We start from the raw sequence: 16,930 nt of genomic DNA on the forward strand, positions 1-16,930 counted from the left end.
AACGTTGCCTTCCAACTCACAGCACATCCACCAACAGTGAACACATAACCTGTGAGGGATCTTCTCTTATCCAAATCGGCAGCAAAATCTGAATCCACATAGCCTACGAGTCCCTCACCGGTCTTGCCAAATTTCAAGCAAGCTTTGGATGTGCCACGAAGGTACCTGAAAATCCACTGAACAGCTTTTCAATGTTCTTTACCAGGATCAGCTAGGTATCGACTGACCAAACTCATAGCATATGATAAATCAGGACGAGAACAAACCATGGCATATATCAAGGAACCAACAGCACTAGAATATGGAACTCGAAACATGTACTCAATATCTTCATCAGTACTAGGACATTGCAATGCTGACAATTTGAAGTGAGAAGCAATTGGTGTACTAACAGACTTTGCATCATGCATATTAAAACGATGAAGAACTTTCTGAATGTAATTTTGCTGATTAAGAAATAACACACTGGATTTTTTTGTCTCTTGTAATTTCCATACCTAGTATTTTCTTAGCAGCACCAAGATCCTTCATCTCAAACTCACTACTTAATTGTGACTTTAAAGTAGTGATCTCTTTCTTGCTCTTGGCAGCAATCAACATATCATCAACATATAACAGCAAGTATATTGGTGATTCATTAACAAACTTGATATAAACACAACTATCATACTTAGATCTCTTAAACTCATGTGCAAGCATAAATGAATCAAACCTTTTGTACCACTGTCTTGGATACTGTTTCAGACCATAAAGGGACCTCTTCAACTTGCAAACAAGATCCTCCTTACCAGGCACAACAAAACCTTCAGGTTGGTTGATGACCCTCAAGTATAGGGGATCGCAACAGTCTTCGAGGGAAGTATTACCCAATTTATTGATTCGACACAAGGGGAGACAAAGAATACTTGAAAGCCTTAACAGCGGAGTTGTCAATTCAGCTGCACCCGGAAACAGACTTGCTCGCAAGAGTTTATCAGTAGTAACAGCTTTATAGTAGTAGCGAGTAGTGAAATAACAACGAGCAGAGTAACAAAGATAGCAGTAGTGATTTTAGTAAACAGCAGGATTAAAATACTGTAGGCACGGGGACGGATGACGGGCGTTGCATGGATGAGAGAAACTCATGTAACAATTATAGCAGGGCATTTGCAGATAATAATAAAACGGTATCCAAGTACTAATCAATCAATAGGCATGTGTTCCGATTATAGTCGTACGTGCTCGCAATGAGAAACTTGCACAACATCTTTTGTCCTACCAGCCGGTGGCAGCCGGGCCTCAAGGGAAACTACTGGATATTAAGGTACTCCTTTTTAATAAAGTACCGGAGCAAAGCATTAACACTCCGTGAACACATGTGATCCTCACATCACTACCATCCCCTCCGGTTGTCCCGATTTCTGTCACTTCGGGGCCATTGGTTCCGGACAGCGACATGTGTGTACAACTTGCAGGTAAGATCATAAACAACGAATATCTTCATGAATCAATAACATGTTCAGATCTGAGATCATGGCACTCGGGCCCTAGTGACAAGCATTAAGCATAACAAGTTGCAACAATATCATAAAAGTACCATCTACGGACACTAGGCACTATGCCCTAACAATCTTATGCTATTACATGACCAATCTCATCCAATCCCTACCATCCCCTTCGGCCTACAGCGGGGAATTACTCACACATGGATGGGGGAAACATTGTTGGTTGATGGAGAGGCGTTGGCGGTGATGGCGGTGATGATCTCCTCCAATTCCCCGTCCCGGCGGAGTGCCGAACGGAGACTTCGGCTCCCGCGACGGAGTTTCGCGATGTGGCGGCGTTCGGAGGGTTTCGGCGACTTCGACTTCTCTCCGTGCGTTTTTAGGTCGAGGCGAATAAGTAGTCCGAAGGGGGCGTCGGAGGCCGGCCGAGGGGCCACACCACATGGCCGCGCGGGCCCCCCGGGCCGCGCCGCCATGTGGTGTGGGGCCCTCGGGCCTCCACTTCAATTGTCCTTCCGGCTCCGTCATTATTCGGGAAAATAGGCCCTTTCGTCAAAATCCCGAGGTTTTTCCCGAAAGTTGGATTTCTGCACAAAAACGAGACACCGCAACAGTTCTGCTGAAAACAGCGTTAGTCCGTGTTAGTTGCATCCAAAATACACAAATCGGAGGCAAAACAATAGCAAAAGTGTTCGGGAAAGTAGATACGTTTTGGACGTATCAACTCCCCCAAGCTTAGCTTATTGCTTGTCCTCAAGCAATTCACTTAACAACTGAGCGATAAAAGAACTTTCACGAACACATTTGCTCATATGATGTATATATTCTCATGATATGGCTAATACTTGAGCAGTTCATAATAAGGTACATGCAAATAAGATCATCTAACAGCTATGTCAATCATGAAGAGGTACCAACAATTAATAATAAGCATCATGAATCATGTATATAAGCAGGATTGCAATGTTCATAAGAGAGTATGATAAAGTGGTATCTCGCTTGCCTGTATTTGATCGGCAAAACATAAATGCCCGGGCACCTCTGGAGTTCATAGAAAGACTAGAAGTAGTAATTGTCAAAGATAAAAGCATCAAAGATATACCACAATCAATCATATTTTGAGACAAGCATATTATACTAAGAATGACAGGTGTGCTCTTAAGATAGTGCTCAAAGAAATAATGGAGACACAACATAAAAGTAAAAGATTGACCCTTCGCAGAGGGAAGCAGGGATTAACATGCGCTAGAGCTTTTCATTTGTAAAGCAGGAGTAAAATTATTTTGGGAGGTGTTTGTTGTTGTCAACGAATGGTAATGGGTACACCAACTACCTCGCCAACCGGACTTTCAAGAGCGGCTCCCATGAATTATTTGCATGTTTATGTGGCACTCCTTCCAACCTTTCTTACACAAACCATGGCTAACCGAATCCTCGGGTGCCTGCCAACAGTCACATACCATGAAGGAGTACCTTTTTACTTTAGTTTTATTATGATGATGACACTCCCCCCAACCTTTGCTTACACAAGCCATGGCTAACCGAATCCTTCGGGTGCCGTCCAACAATCACAAACCATGGAGGAGTGTCTATTTAAGTTAATTAATTCGGGACTGGGAATCCCATTGCCAGCTCTTTTTGCAAAATTATTGGATAAGCGGATGTGCCACTATTCCATATGAGAGTCCGTCAAAAGTAAATGACGAGGTTGAAAGCTAAACACCACATACTTCCTCATGAGCTATGAAACATAAACACAAATTGAGAAGCATTTTGAAGGTTTTAAAGGTAGCGCATGAGAATTTACTTGGAATGGTTTGAAATGCCATGCATAGGTATTTATGGTGGACACTCTGGAATAACTTGGTTTTCATGTGTTTGGATGCACGAGCAGCGTTCCCGCTCAGTACGAGTGAAGGTTAGCAAAAAGACTAGGGAGCGACAAATCAAGAGAGCAATGAATCGTCATAATCATGCTTGCGGCAAAATAAATTAACCGAGGCATAAAAGTGATACAAGAACTCGAAGCAATGTAAATCATTGAGGCTTAATTGACTCTTGTTCAGTCATATGCATGCGTGAGCATGTGCCAAGTCGATATAAATGAATTATTCAGAGGAGGATACCACAATGCCATACTTACTTATGAATAAAACAATACAAGCAAACATCCATGACATGCTACTCATATTAATAGATTGGAGCTAATCATGAGAGATCATGAACTACTAGACTTTCTTAAATGACATATACCTCACATGAACCAACTAAGCATGCTCACATGGATGAGTATATGTACAAAAATGAAAACAAATAGAGTTCATACCAGCCTCTCACCACAATCAGATTGTCGTAGATCGTCATTATTGCCTTTTCCCTTGTGTAGCTTGGATAATATGAAATGAAAACCACGCTCCAGCCACCGAAGACCATTGAACTCATGATGAACTTTACAAACCAAAGAAGAACAGCAAATATTTTTGGTGTTTTCGAATTTGAGAACAAGAACAAAAGGAAACAAGCAAACAAAGCAAAATCTTTTTGGGTTTTCTTATAGCAAACTAGCAATAGCAAATAAAGACTAGCATAATAACATCTATCAGCTAGGCCTAGATGTAAATGCAGCCATAGTATCACACAGCTACTAGAGGAAAAAATGAGAGAAATCCAACATCTTACCTATAACTCGGACACGAAAAAGAGGCCATTTGAAAAGTTTCCCATGCTTGGTATTCTTGAAGCCAAATAGTTGCCAACATTCACCTGAGGAAAGACACAATTTAACTTCCATACAAAAAACATATAGCCAGAACAATAGTCTCGAGAGTAAAGTTCGACAATTGATAGTAATAATGTTGTTACTGTTGTAAACAACAAGAAGAAGGAAAGGAAATGCCATGTACGATGTGCAAAAGGCATTTGGGGATACTTGCCATTCCTGAGGACTGGCAAATGTGAGCGAGTTCACAACAGAATCCGGTAGCAACACTATCTTGCACGTTTCGAAGCAAAAGTGACGCGAATGTAGCTCCTGACTTTACCACGATTGAGCATTTTCTACATATGGACAAATAAAAAAGAACAAGTAGGCCTTGAGAACATAATGCCTATATTTGTGACACGATAGACAGAGGCCAATATTGTTGCATTATTAAAGCTGTTCGATGTAGTAGTATTATTACCTTGTTCATCATGTTCCACTGGCCAACACTAGGCGAGGCAATCCTTCGCTCTACCGGTCTTGCTTGTACTTAAGCTACACATTTTCGAAAAGAATAGGACAAGTCACTAAAGGTGTTACATTGACTTATGTAGTGTGTTTAGGTATAACACTTTTCATAAAACATGATTACTTGTAGAGAAGGGACAATAGCACGAGATAAAAAACTTCAACATACATTGTCTCAACATGATTGAGGTACTTCCACTTACCTGAGAAGCAGGTAAAACCCATGCCTCAACCGTGCAAGCCTCTCACTGATCTTGATGCCAAACTCTTTTGTGTAAGGATCAGCGTGGTAATAGTATTGATTCATCATCTGTACACACGCACAAAAAAATTGTGTTTTGCATAAGCATTTGAACTTGTTCTCTTGCATATAACTCCAACAATGATGTAATAAGAATAAATCCTATATATACTTGAAGTAGGTCAAGGTCCGGATCATGTGGGCACTCACATGTCTCCTCCAAATGAGCTCTTATCTAACTCTGGTTAAGTCTACCGGAGTATCTCTGTCCCTTCCACTTTTGCGGACCTGAATAAACTCAGATTTCAGCACGTGTCAATAAATAGTTGCAGACCTGGGACATATTTTAGTACTAGTACACCTCCATGAGGAGATAATTCAGACGCTTCTGATAGCTAATTTCTAGACATGGGAGGTAGGTATGCTAGATAGCAAGCAAAGCAATATGTCTCCTGGAAGTATTGGACCCACCCTTGATCGACAGAGAAATTGTTGTTGCAAAAGAAGATCATTTCTTAGGAAAATAAGATTAGTGTACCATATGATTTTAAATCTGCATGAATGTAAAATAAAAGGGAAATTAGAATAGTTCATGCTGAATAGTACCATATGATTTTCAGAATGACTTTACAGAAGAATTATTTGATGAAAATTGTTAAAGCATGATCAAACTTTATGACATAATCTAGACGCTGTAAGTGTGATCAAACACTACTGAAGCATAATCAAATCCCAAGGTTTAGGAGGCAACATATAAAATTCTCATACGGTTCTGGACATAAAAAAAATTCAATATTTTGCTAGCATACAAGCAAGTCTAGTAGTGCTACATCATTACAAGCTAGAAGATATGTAGACAACAAGACGTTGGTCCAACTATGAAATTTCGAATCTGAACAACAAAATTGCAATCCTAGATCACATCTAGGACACCACCAGAACCTACAGCGGAGCCGTCTTGCAAGATTGGTTATTTCTACCACCTTGCAGGCTTGCAGCGTTCTGCAAGAGGGGTTCGTCCTGCTGAAGACGAGGGGCGAGAGAGGTCTCACCAGCTATGCCATGTTTCCTGCGGACGAGCACGCTGGAGGGGACGAACGGGGCGGGTCCGAGTCGGTGCTTCTTGGACGGAGTTGCCTCCCGGAGGAGGACACGATGCCAGGAGGGCTCCGCGTCTCCCGGCCACCGGCGGCAGCAAATTCTGGTGGCCTTCCTCAACCACGGACGCACGCCGGCAGACGAGCTCGACGGAGCGCCGCGTGTCTTGCTAGTGACGCACGCGCGCTCCGGCGAGCAAAGCCGCCGTGGTTCGACGACCGGGCGAGGCCGAGACCTATCGTCCTCGCTGCTGGTCTGCTACGGTGTGCGATTGGACTATGAAGGCTTGTGTGGATGCGGCGCTGGCGAGGGAATCAACCGGGAGCAGGAGCAGGACGTGCGGCGGCGGGTGGGGAGCGGCGGCGATCGAGGGGCAGCAGCGACTTAAATGGGGATGTTGTGGGTGATTTTGGCTGGGTGGATACGGGTATGGACAGTGCTTCAGTGACTTTGCCACCTCCCAAAGTCAGTGACTTTGAGTCACTTACAAGTGGGGTCAAGTGGGGGTCAAGTGGGACTTAAATAATAAAGGGGCCACATGTCAGTGGCTCAAAGTCAGGGCAAAGTCACCCTGACAAAGTCACCCAAGCTCAATCCTACGGGGACAGTGCTTCAGTGACTTTGCCACCTCCCAAAGTCAGTGACTTTGAGTCACTTACAAGTGGGGTCAAGTGGGGGTCAAGTGGGACTTAAATAATAAAGGGGCCACATGTCAGTGGCTCAAAGTCAGGGCAAAGTCACCTCGACAAAGTCACCCAAGCTCAATCCTACGGGACAAGATCTTCGATGACTTTGCCACCTCCCAAAGTCGAGTGACTCTTGAGTCACTTACAAGTGGGGTCAAGTGGGAGTCAAGTGGGACTTAAATAATAAAGGGGCACATGTCAGTGAGCTCAAAGTCGAAGCAAAGTCACCCCGACAAAGTCACCCAAGCTCAATCCTACGGGAGACGGCTTCAGCTGACTTTGCCACCTCCCAAAGTCAGTGACTTTGAGTCACTTACAAGTGGGGTCAAGTGGGGGTCAAGTGGGACTTAAATAATAAAGGGGCCACATGTCAGTGGCTCAAAGTCAGGGCAAAGTCACCCTGACAAAGTCACCCAAGCTCAATCCTACGGGGACAGTGCTTCAGTGACTTTGCCAGAGGAGGTCGAGGGGACTGGCTGTTTCGCGAGGCGTCAGTGCATTTACGGCGGCAGACTCGTACAGCTATCTACTAGTAGTACTACAAGCGAAAGGTATACATGCAATGCAAATAAGTTCGTGGCTTTTTTTAGTCGTGATAAAATGTTGCAATGCAAGGTAATATCTACGGGTACTGAGGAGTATGGAATATGTGCTTTTGCTTTTCTTTTTTTATGTCAATCAAATATGAAGTATATGTCAAAAGAATTATATCATTGGAAAGCTTTTTTGAATATGTATCTAATGGTATATATAGATTTTGTAGACATATAATTCATATTTTGTTGACCAAAATAATGGTCAAAGTTTGTCTTAAACTGCGTGTGCGTCTGTTAAACCCATCGTGGTTGATATGGATATCGAGTTGCTTAATTCCGTGTCGGTTATCGTTGCAATATTTTGAAACAAAAATCATTTTATTCAAACGTCACAGTAATCAATGATTAATGAATTTTCAATTAAACCTAATGTAGATTAGATTATCTAAAACATTAATTTGGGCATGAGTACATTAATTAATCTACTGCTAGAAGAAGGAAATAACTCGGTGACACGTCCATGGTTATCACCGAGATTGGAGACGATGACGAATGGCCAACACAGACACTTAACATTTGGGGTTCTCGTGGCCACACTCATGCCACCTACGAGAATAAGCCTCCAGAGACAACAGGATTCGAAAAGACTTCAATATACCACTATTGCCTTTGCTTGATCCATCGACATAGTCATCTCCACTAACACCTTCATATGGGCAACTTGTGGTCGTTGTTGACTATGGCCGTTGTACACTACCATTATCCCATTTGCATTCAAGATAATCCAGCTCCCCTCCACCCCGGCTAGACTATTGTGACCGCATGAATACCACCATTGTTTTCAAGTATGCCACTTCCACACATGTTTCTTAGTGCGATGATGAATATTAAACTCTGCAACCTATATAAGTCGAATCGACACCTTAAAACTTAATTTATACCCTAGAACCCTATAGTAATCCATATACCTATAATAAACCCTAGACCATGAATCTATGGCCCTATTTGTTTGGGCTTATACTTTTGCTTTTAATGTTCAAAAGCATAAGTCCAAACAAACACCTAAAAACTGAAAAGCGCTCGTAAGAAGCGCTTCCGAAAAATGAACTACGAATCGTTGCGAACCCGGAAGCAGCCTCGGACCTGCTTCCCGAGCTCTGTGTTTCTCAAAAAAAAAAGCTCTTGGCCGCTTTCCGAGTTGGTTTGGACTAAACTGGCCTCAGCACTTCAGCATATTTACAAACTTTGTGCCACTCCCTTATAAACCAACCTGCCTGTGCATTTGGTCAAACCGATCAGCCCCGACCCCTTTTTCTCCCGTGCTCCATCCTTCTCCCCGAGCCATGGCAGGTTAGGATTTCTGCTGCCGCCGCCGTTCCCAGCCGCCGTCAGCGCCCGAGCTCGCCTCCCTCTCCGTTCCGCCTCGTCCGACTCCCTCCGTCGGCGGATCTCGTTCCCCAATCGACGGCCTCGTTCACCGCCTCCATCACGCCGCCGTTGCCATGAGTGAGGACCCGCCGAGCAGCGCATCTCCTTCTCCCCGTGGTGCCGCTCCTTCCCTCCAAAGGAATCAGGTCGGGACAAAGGGAATCGGCGCCATCTTCATCCGCTCAAGCCGGCGTTGACCTCCATCGCGGCTGCCGTCCATGAGATCCTGCCCGTCGACTTGGTCAAGATCTGCTCGGACGCGAGTCGTGCTCCTGCCGACGCGAGTCCTGCTCGCTACCGAAGCGAGTCCTTTTCGGATCGAGTTCATCTGCAGCAGATCGAGTTCATCTGCAGCTGCCCCATCACCTCCCGTCTTTTGGATTCTTTTTGTAATGGATGACTTCAAACCATTTGGTCCACAAGCTAACAGCGCTACTGCTAATCTTTCACGGAAGATTCTCCACCAACGATGATTAATTACTGTAAAAAAAACGATGATTAAGTCTTCTATGCCCCTTGCTCAAACACTCTTGGAACTATCCAGTATAAAGGAATTGTACTACCTTATAATGAATATATATACGATGTTATACGTTTGATAATATGGATATCTCTTGTAACATTATTTACACTTTTTTTACAAAAGCCACGAATACTCTGTCAATAAATTCTAACCAAACACTCCAAAATTATTCCCATACAAATCATGTTTAAAATTATTTTTAGGATACAAGATAAATTGGCGTAATTCGGTTATTAAACATGGTACTTATATAATATTATTAGACAGGGTAATTATATAGTAAAATAGTTAGAAATAGTTATTTCGATTTTATATGACATATTCAGCACTTAGGGGTATTACAGACATTTCACCGAAAAAACCAACAGCAACCGCTATAAAAAGCGCTCCTGCCAAACATCAAATCTTTGCTTCCAATAGCGAGCTTCCCACGACTTGCTTTTTCACCTACCACTGACTACTGACTGATTTTCAAAAGCTGCAGCCCAAACAAACAGACCCTATACTCTAAACCCTAGATACAATTTTGAAGTGGTACCTCCTTTGGGATCATAAATATCGCTAGCCCAGGAGTACGTCGTCGAGCCCCAAGGCTGCGTAGCTAGACGATAACGAGCGGGCCTGCTGTAGCATTATCTCCTTAGATCGAGTCCGCAGATCGTTTCCCTATTCTCGTTTGGAAATTGTGGTACAAGCTAGGGGGTAGACATCGTGAGGTCCATGAAATCACCACTTTCAACAAAAAGATGATGAGTATCTAGACATCATGTGGACTAGGTAATAGGGTTTCTCTTTAAATGGCACAACAAAGGGTACATACAAGGGTGGTTCTAAGAGGGGGGGGAAACAGGCATGGAAACGCCACTTTCGACGAAAAAACTAGGGGTGCTGGTAAAAAGGAATTGCGTTTGTCCTGAGACGTCGCGGGGAAGGGTCGCGCGCGCGGATTTAATTGAAGGAACGATCCAGCGAATGGAGAGCGAAAATTAATTAATGTGGTCCAGATGATCCCGAGGGACGCCAGGTCTTCATCCCGTGGCGCTGCGCAGGACCATGATTATCTATCTGCTCGGTCGTGTTGGTCAACGGAGGATGTTTATCCGGTCAAGGGCTCCACCCGTCCACGCATCCACCCGCGCTGTATGAAGCCTGAAAATGCTGCGGCTTCGCTCCAGCCCACTTCATTACTCGAGCCCTTCTCTACAGTCTACACTCCACACACAAATAATCCACTCCAGGAGGCGGCGGCGGCGGCGGCCATGGAGACGGCCGAGCCGGCCAGTCCCGTTCCGAAGAAGATGAAACCTGCGGCACTCGAGGCGCCGAGGGGCACGGCAGCGCCGCCGCCCGAAGACGAGGACCGCATCAGCCACCTCCCCGATGCCGTCCTCGGCAACATCATCTCGCTTCTCCCCACCAAGGAAGGCGCCCGTACCCAGATCCTCGCCACCCGGTGGCGCCACCTCTGGCGGTCCTCCGCGCCTCTCAACCTCGACTGCGATGCTATCAGTATCAGATGGAAAAGGGAGATTCTCGTCGGCGCCGTGTCAAGCATCCTATCCGCTCACCCGGGCCCTGGCCGCCGCTTTTGCCTCGACGAGAGCTTCCGCCCCTTTCGCAGATCGGACGCTGCTGCCATGACGGACTCCTGGCTCTCATCCCCCGCCCTCGACAATCTGCAGCATCTCGAGTTACGCCATTACGACTCCTACCCGCCGCCGCCGCTGCGCGCAACTGCCTTTCGCTTCGCGCAAACCCTCCAAGCTGCCACCTTCGGAAGCTGCATCCTCCCCTCCGAACCACCTCAGTTCCCAAATCTTAAGCTGCTCACGCTTGAACGTGCCAGCATCTCCGATTGCTCACTGCGCAACATGATTGCCGAGTGCCCAACTCTTGAGTGCTTGCTGCTTCACGACATCTATGGCATCCCTTGTGTCCGGATCAACTCCCGGAGCCTCAGAAGCATCGGCGTGCGTGAAGGATTAAGGCTCAGGCCAATTCAAGATAGGAAAAATGAGCTCAAGGAACTTATAATCGATAACGCCCCTTCTCTTGAAAATCTGCTTAATCTCAATTTGGCCTATGTCCTTCATGTAACCGTGGTCTCCGCGCCTAAACTAGAAACCGTAGGTTATGTTTCGGATTTCCATGGGGTTGACACAAACAGACTCGTGTTTGGCTCTACCATTATTCAGGTAGCTGTCCATTTCTGTGTAGTTTACATAAATTACATGTCATCTGCATTTGTAAGTAGGCGCGCCTAATGCTGTTTTGTATGCGTAATGAAGGGATTGCAGCTTGATAGCATGGCTGCCAGGATTTGCAGTGTTAAGACTTTAGCCATCAACATGGGGAGTGCACGTAGTTTGAATAACATTATTGACATGCTGAGATGCTTTCCATGTTTGGAGAAATTGTACATTAAGGTGGCAACTTTTCTATTGATAATTCATTGTGTTTGTCTGCACTTATGTTTTACTAACTGTTCTCAAGTCTAATTTGTATATATATGCTCTTTTTAGTTTTTCTTGAAGAAGGAAATCCTCTGCCGTTTTGGTTCGTGCTGGCTACCTAAGGAACCAAGTCTTGACATCCCTTTAAAGCTGAAGAAAATAGTGTTGGACCGTTATCAAGGCACTTACTCATCAGGTTGTCGGGGCGGCTACTCAGAAGTTGACTTTGCCAAATTCTTTGTACTGAATGCCACGCAGCTAGAATCAATGATATTTCGAGTTGACGCCCAACATTACAATGAGAAGTTTTTTGCACGTGAACGGATGGAGAAGAGGGCTTCAAGAGGTGCACAGTATCATTTTACAACTGACAGACGATGTCTCTGGGAGGTTGATGAGTTCAAGCATGCCTCTGACTTGGATTTAACTGATCCATTTCTGAGGAGGAGTTCCAGTGGGTCTTTCTGCCGGTTAGTGTAGGCCTCCGTTTTTATTTTCTCTGTTTGATGTTTATCATGACATTGTTTCTGTTGGCTTATGCTGATGTAAAATATGGCTGCGCCCCAATTTGTTTGGAAAGGAAAAACTGATCCATTTGTGTGCAGGTGTTAAAATTGGAATCGATCTGTTGCATGAGTTGTTCTCCCTTGTTATTTTTATGTTACACCCAAAGTTGATCAGTTGTGAGTTTGCTGTGTCTTTTTGAGTCTGTATTATCCTAGAACCTTATGACATTTAAATAAGCTATTTGTGTCATTAACTGTTAGTTTTGTGATCTACTATGTTATGAATTGACTTGCTAGTTTTAAAACGATAATATTCAGATATCAGTGGTTGCTTAGATTTTACTTTCTGTGCTCAATTACTAGTTTGATGTTTCTGACTTCCTTAGTTTTCTTTAGTGCTCTGCAATCACCTATGTTGTCAAGTAGGCTGTTGACCGTTAAAAAGTGTTGCCAGATGTTTGCTTTACATTTGGTGCACTGAAGATGCATCGGTTCATGACTACATGAACTTAATTGTCTCCAGCTATACCTACAACTACCTGTACAGTTCCCTGTGTGGTATGCTTTTTAACAGTGCGAATTTGGTCAAGTATTTGTTTTCCATTTGGTACATTGCAGATACATGATCTCATTACTGCATTAGATTATTGATTTTTGCTGTCAAGCCAAATAATATTTTCTATGTTATGATTTGACTTTCTAGTTTTAAAATGGTAATGTTCAGATTTCAGTGGCTGCTTAGGTTTTACATTCTGTGCTAAATTACTAGCTTGATGTTTCTTACTAGCGTCTTTTTCTTTAGTGGTCTGCAATCCCCTCTGTGCCAAGTAGGTTTTTGACCATTACAAGGTGTCACCAAGTATTTGCCTTACATTTTGTACACCGAAGATGCATCAGTTCATGACGTAATTGTTTCCAGCAATACCTACAACTACCTGTGCAATTCCCTGTGTGGTAGTCCGTTGAGCAGTGTGAAATTTATCCAAATATTTGCTTTCCACTTGGTACACTGAAGATGCATGAGATTGTTGATTCTTGGTGTCAAGCCAAATAATTGGACCCAATCTCGCTACGGCATGCCGAGTGGGAACCCAGAAGGAGGAAGATGGAGAGGGCCTCGTCGACCATGTTGAGCTTCTTGTCGACGAGGATCTTGAGCAGCGCCGGCACGATACCAGCCTCGATGGCCCTGAACTTGTTTTGGTGGTTCAGCATCAGGTTAAATAAGGCCGTGGCAGCGTCCTTCTTCCCCCTGATGGTCCCTTCCTTTAGGAGTTTCACCAATGGAGGCACGCCTCCCATAGCCCCTATGGCCACCTTGTTCTCGTCCACCATGGACAGGCTGAACAGCGCTGCCGCGGAATTCTCCTGCCCCTCTACACTGCCGTTTTTCAGGACTTCGATTATCAGAGGGATGGCTCTACCCTTGGCGATCAGCACCTTGTTGGCCTCGTCAATCGACAAGTTGAGCAATGACGTGACCGTGTGTTCCTGGATCTTCTTGTCAGGGTACTGCAGGAGGCCGACAAGGGCCGCAATGCCGACACTCTCGGTGATGAGTGCACGGTTCTCTGGGCTCTCCTTGGAAAGCGTTCGGATCTTCTTGACGGCCTTGCGCTGCACGTCGAGGTTCGCCGACGACAGGTCCTTCACCAGCGACGGGACGAGGACCTCCTTGCTCACTTCCTGCTCGACAACAGGTTCTTCAGCAGGCTCCCCATTCTGCACCTCCACCTTGTTCTTCTCACACGTACCATTGCAGGATCAAGTTCTTGAGAGCAAAATTTGGCGCCAGCGACAGGTGCACCAACGGCTGCTGGGTCTTGTGGCATGTCCGCTGACCTGCGTCCAACCACTTCTGTATCCTTCTCCTCTCATAAGTCTGAAAAAATCCGATCAGAACATTCAGATTGTGATCACCAAGACGAAATTGCACTCGCTAGAAATTTGAACATGTGGTGATGGAGGAGGAGAAAAGTACTGACCCGGCCACTGGCAATGATGACCGGATCAGTCATGATCTCGAGGGAGGGGCACTTCTCAAGGTACTTGGGGATGGAGACCTCGCCGAGGATGTTCTTCTCGTCGCGTCGACGTCCTTGAGCTTGTGGAGGAGCTCGATGATCTGCCTGGTGCTCTCGGCCTGCTGCCCGTTGCGCTCGTTGATGAGCTTCTTGATGGCCATGGTCTCGGCGCGCAGGTCGGCCAGGCTCTGCAGCTCCAGCTTCTTGGCCAGGCGCTCGAGGATGCATGGCGCGGTCGGCGCTGCGGTCCTCCTTGTCCTGCAAGACCACCATGAAGTCCATGGCGAGCTCCATGTCCTGGGTGTCCGCCCTCTTCTTGCTCCGCTTCAGCTGGTTGTTGATCAGCTCCACCTGCGCGCATTTTAGTTGGATGAAGCCACAATGCATTTGATCGAGCGGCGCGCGGCCTGGAAGGCGCGGCCGAGGAGGGCGAGGCGGCGGTAGGCGTCGTCGGTGAGGGGCCGGGCGGGGGCGGCCTCGCGGAGCTCCTCGATGAGCGGGAGCACGATCTGCAGCCAGCGGAGGAGGTTGAAGGACTCCTTGCGTCCTGGAAGGCGCGCGCGGAGCCCAAGGTGGCGAGCAGCTCGTCCAGCAGGTCCCCCGTCGGAGAGCTGCCGCCACGACGGCTCCGGCTCCGGCGGCTCCTGGTCCCGTGGTCCGACGCCGGGCGCGTCCTGAAGAGCGTGGACAGCAACGGTGAGGGCGAGTGGAGACAGAGAGAGAAAGCCGGAGCTGGAATGGCGATTGATCGGTGGGTGATCGAATAGGAGCAGGAGGAAGGGAATTCTTTTGGCGGTCTGAGCTCAAATTTGTTTACGCCGGATTCTTTCCACGTATTCCTAACCACAACCCGCAAGTCCTCCTCCAATCTCGCCCGCGAGTCAACGTGACAAGTACAAGGATCGTACGGAGTAGATGTGTCAATTTCGGTAAATGTATCAATGAAAGTTGAAATTTTGGCACAATGAAAGTTGAAATTTTGGCACAACTTTTGCCTTTTTAAAATAAATTCAAACCACAACGAAAATATGGATAAATCCAATATCCTCATAAAACAAGCCGCATACATCACTTCCAAGCCACGACAACAAAGCACTCGACTCACATCACACATACATCGCCTCACAGATCGACCCAACCAAAGTTCTAAACTTTTACGCGATAGCCAGCACGCGGCACGGCCACAATGCCCTTCTATAAATAGAGGCAGGTTGGTAGAAGGAACATGGAGGAGCGGGGCCAGAAATCTTCGATGGTTCTCTCCCGAGGTATGCTTGTTGTTGGGAGCTGATGGATGGTGCAGATGCAAAATGCCTCGGATCGCTGAGGTGAAGTAACTGCCCACTCAGAGGGAGGAGAGATCAGGAATTTTTCTTCGGAATACTAACCAACTGCTCCGTCTCCTAAAACTCCGTCGTTAGTTATTGGCAATCCTACATGGCGCACGTTTCGGTGATTAGTCATGGCCCAAGTTTTGGCCATCTGGTGCTACTTTTGTGTCTATGCACGCAGTCTTCGTCTCGTTAAGTTGTTTCCACAATCAAGTGCTATTTTGGTGCCTATGCATTATTATCCATCTCGTTAAGTTGTTTGCTAGACCTAGTACACTCCATTTGTTACATTTCCCTACATGTCATCTCAATAACGTGCTTCATAGAGATTACACATCGGAGCCCGTAAAGTTTTCGTTTTCCCTGGTAGAAGGTTCTAGCTGCAGCTGACCGTGTAAACAAATTATCTACATTTTCTTTCTTCTCACCTTGCCTCTACCAGCTCGGTTTCTGCTTGCCTCGTAGTACAAGGGCTGGTCCTAATGGATAAGCTCCAAATTATCTAGATTTTCTTTCTTTCCATGTATCAGCTTCTAAGAAATATAAACTAGGAGTAGTAAATACATTGTTAACCATTAAATGTTCAAATTTGGGCAAGACTGTTACCCCTTTTTACAAAAAAAAAATCCTAGCACGGCATATAATTATATCGAATGAAATGTCTTACTTCAAATTATACCACATATCACGACAACAAAGCTAGCAGAATATTTGACACAGATCGACCCAGCCATGGTTCTCAACTTAAAACATCAAAACGATGCACCGTGCAACTACACTTCACCCAGAAAACATAGTCAAATCCAGCTAGTTCCCCTGTCAACAAACGAATTCAAGGCAGCCGAGTGCGATCTGCTGGTGGATCCCTCGAGCAGGGTTGTGCCTGTGACCAAGACCATGCTAACCGCTTGCCATGCTTCCTCCATTGACCATGTGTTGTTCTTGTTCAAGGGTAAGGAGGAGGACTAAGATTATCCAGCACCATGCACAACATGAAGATGAAATAGCTAGATTGGATACATCCACCACCATGCACAGCATGTGCACATCTTGTAAGTAACCAGAAATGCAATGTACACAATCATGTACAATCAACAATCATGCCAATTCTATCTTTCCTTTCCCTCAACCAAATTTAAACCTAGCAGCATGAACAAAGTACTTCTAGTGCTTCTACACTAAAGTAATTTAATCGTTTCTAATGCGAAAATACTGCCACAACTCACACTTTTCCAAGAAAAAATGTACTAATTAAAGTAATATCAAAAGGCATCCTCTACCGATGCCTTTATGAATTTCAAGCATGCTAGCACCAGTTGAACGGCACAGTGATGCATATGAATACAGATCATGTTAAAGTGGTAGAGCAGTGCAAGAAAATCCTCTACCGA

The 16,930-nt window shown here is 45.5% G+C and overlaps 1 pseudogene; it reads right to left on the bottom strand.

Annotated features, from left to right (window-relative positions):
- Nucleotides 1-13,225: 13,225 nt before the first annotated feature.
- The window catches only part of LOC124650288, a 16,503-nt pseudogene continuing 12,798 nt past the window's right edge, over nt 13,226-16,930 (bottom strand).

This window comes from Lolium rigidum, chromosome 1, assembly GCF_022539505.1.
Source record: "Lolium rigidum isolate FL_2022 chromosome 1, APGP_CSIRO_Lrig_0.1, whole genome shotgun sequence".
Lineage (NCBI taxonomy): Eukaryota > Viridiplantae > Streptophyta > Magnoliopsida > Poales > Poaceae > Lolium > Lolium rigidum.